This window comes from Lutra lutra, chromosome 3, assembly GCF_902655055.1.
Source record: "Lutra lutra chromosome 3, mLutLut1.2, whole genome shotgun sequence".
Taxonomy (NCBI): Eukaryota; Metazoa; Chordata; class Mammalia; order Carnivora; family Mustelidae; genus Lutra; species Lutra lutra.
In genome coordinates, this window is record NC_062280.1 from 148,447,512 (window position 1) to 148,451,128 (window position 3,617).

The window sequence follows — 3,617 nt, forward strand, 5'->3', positions numbered from 1 at the left end:
CCTGAGATCATGACCTGAGCTGAAGGCAGAGGCTTAACCCACTGAGTCACCCAGGTGCCCCTGCACATATGTTTTTATTTCTCTTGGATTCTCTCTCTCTCTCTTTTGGTTTAGGGAGAATAAAATGATTTCTGGAAGCACTCCCCACAGACTTTCACTTGGATATCACTGGCCAGTCATGGGTCACCCTCATATAACCCCATGCAATTACTAGAAAGAAGAATGGGGTCACCTTGGAGCAATCCGTTGCGATCATTTGGGGCTGGGAGGCCAAGGTCCTTGCTGAAGCTTGTTGCCTCCCCAAATAAAATTAGAGTTCTACGAACACAGGAAAAAGGAAAGGATAGCCCTTGGGCACATGGTCAACTGTGTCTGCCTCTTTACTTTATCCATGAGTACTTTTACCACAGAGTGTGGTGGTAGCATTATTTCTGTGTCATGGCAAGAGCCTTCTCTCTGACATGAAGGTGCTTAAGCAGCTCTGTTCCTGATAGATACTCAACCATAGTCCTAGAAATAAGCCAAAAAGAGAAAAACATATTAAAAAAAAAAAAAAAAAACGTTGACAGAAAGATAATTGCTCTGGGGAATCTGATCGGAGGGCAGGGGTGTCATATGGAGAGAATTTTACCAACTGGCTGCCAGATGTGGGCCTGCCCTGGGCTGAGGCACAGCTGGTCTGCCCTACAGTAAATCAGATGTGGGAGGCAAGTACCATCTGGCACATAAACTTGGCAGAGCCTGGGAAGAGAAGTTAACTCACGTGTGAAGTTATTATGATTATGGATGCACATGAGAGGCGCCCTGGCACCTGCGGCAGCGTGAGCTGCCTCCTTCCTTCAGGGCTCCTCTGCCCCCACGGCCATGGAGCAGCCACAGAGGGGCTCCCTGGCCCCCAGCCCTTCACTTCTGACGGGGGCTCGCACTCTGCAGCTCCTGAGTTGCTCCTCACCAAGCCCTCTTCCCCTTGCTTGCCTCTCCCTCCCTCGTGTTCTTTTCCTCCGAGTTTCTCTCCTTTACTTGTTAGGCTTCTGAAATTCAGGAACCACATCTTATCTATTTTTGTTCTCTATCCCTGCTCCCAGCATCCTGCCTGGGACAAAGTAGGTGCTCAGTAAGTCGAGAAAATGTCCTTGCCACAGGTAAGGGCAAGAGGGAAGCCTTGTGCCGATAATGTTTCCACCTTGCATTTTTTTGTGCCTATTTCCAGATAGCTATTGATTAGTGACATGTAAGGACTCCAGCAAATGCACCCTTCGTGCAGATTTCAGTTTGTAAACTTTGCCCTAAGACAGCCCATTATTCCTAACTCTCCCTTATGTGCAACTAAGAATCATAAACTATTCGGATCAGAAGGCACTGCCAGCGTGAGCATTTTCCAGATGAGAAGCCCAGAGAGTTGAAAGACTTGCTCAAGGCCATTCTGGTGGTTGGTGGCAGAGGAGAAGAGCTGTTTATACCCCACCTTATTCCTGCAAGGGTTTAAGCCAGTTTCCGAGGATAACTAATTAATTAATGAAGACAGCAAAATTACAATTAATTAGGTGAAGAAAGCAAGTAATTTAAAAAGCAGATAAAAGTGAGGTCAAAACAGAAATGTATCCCCCAAAGGCTGCCTACAACAGGCTAGCCGTGCACTTGGCTCTAAATCTAGGGGCATGTGGGTGGCGCAGTCGGTCAGGTGTCTGGCTCAGGGCTGGATCTCAGGGGTGTGAGATGGAACCGGGTGGTGAGATTGAGCTCTGCGTTGGGCTCCGTGCTCAGCTTGGAGTTCGCTTGAGATTCTCTCCTCTCTCTCCTGCCCCTCGCGCTCCTGCAGTCTCTCTCTAAAATAAATAAATAAATATTAAATGTAAATATCTATACGTCTATACACTGAAACGGAAAGGAAACCTGGTCAGACACAAAGTCCATGATATGCATGAAAGAAACATAACCCAGTAGCTCTGAGAAGCACGGTCACTGTGGGTGCTGGTACATGATGGGCATGGCTGGTAACCTGATAGGCACAGCTCCCTGTGTCGCAATGGAAGTCCTCAACAACATCCTCAGGGTGCACAGAGTGTCCCTTAGTGTGGAGCTGGCAGCTGATGGCAACACAGTGGAGCTCATCCTGAAGTGAGTTCATAACTGTGGGCGTAGGAAAAAAAACGAGAATCATCCTGAATCGCCGCAGAGGAAAGAATCTTGCCGAATTGAGATGTGAAAGAATTTAACTCAGAATTCTGTGACATCAGGAGTACAATAATAATCACTGTTCTTAATTATGACCCAGAGGCATGGGAGACCCTAAAGTATTTTCTAAATCATCTAAGTGAAATGTTTTTAAAAAAGGTTCAGTCTGGTTTCCTATTAATTTTAACACTTAATTAAACACTGTCATCTGCTCTCGCTGTTATGTCATATATTTGTTCTATCCCTTCTGTTAGACTGCCACTTCTTCGAGGGCAGGGGTCCACATACAGGGAAAGGGCCATTTTACTTAACAAATGCAGGAGGAGTCCTCTAAGATTGACTTAAAAGGGCGAAATCTCTGCAGGAGGAGGGACAGCTGGACTTTTCCATTGATCATTCTTTTTTTTTTTTTAAGATTTTATTTATTTATTTGACAGAAATCACAAGTAGGCAGAGAGGCAGGCAGAGAGAGAGGGGGAAGCAGGCTCCCTGCTGAGCAGAGAGCCCCATGCGGGGCTCGATCCCAAGACCCTGAGATCGTGACCTGAGCAGAAGGTAGAGGCTTAACCCACTGAGCCACCACCCCCCACATCATTCTGAGATTACTGTGAGTTTATATTGCTTCTGTCACAGAAATGGCAGGTGGTACTGCTTTCTCCATTAGTCCCATCCCTTTATTCTTGTCCCTTACTATCTCATAGCACATTCGAGACTAGTTCGGAATATGAAATAAGACCTTATAAAAGGCTTGGGGATAATAGGAAAATCATTACAGTGAGTAAACTATACAATCGAAGTTACAGCCCTTGTCAATATCAGCACCAACATGTGCTGACAGTATAGTACAGGGATCAGGAGCCCAGATCCCAGTTTACGATCTAGTAACTGTTCCACTTTGGGTATGTTACTTAAACTCTCTGTGCCTCCTTTTCCTCATCTGTAAAAAGCAAATAATGGTACTTATCTCATAGAGGTAAGAGTTAAGTGAATTCTTGTAATAACAGTACATGAACATAATAAATATGGATAGGTTTTAATATAACTGATCACTTTTCTAAGCCAGGCATTTTACATATATTATATATACTCAATCTTCGTATAATGTTCTGATTTAAAAATATATATTTTATTTATTTATTAGGGAGAGAGAGAGAGCACAAGAAGTTGGAGTAGCAGGCAGAGGGAGAAGGAGAAGCAGGCTCCCCACTGAGCAGGGAGCCCCACATGGGGCTCAGTCTCAGCACCCTGGGATCATGACCTGAGCTGAAGGCAGTTGCTTAACCAACTGAGTCACCCAGGTGCCTCTCCCTTAAGAGTTATTGAGAACCCAAAATAACTTTTGTTTATCTAGGTTGTCTCTGTCTATAATTGCCACATGAGGAATTAAAACAGAAATTTAGATAATATTAATTAACTAAAAATAACAACAGTAAGCCCAATAC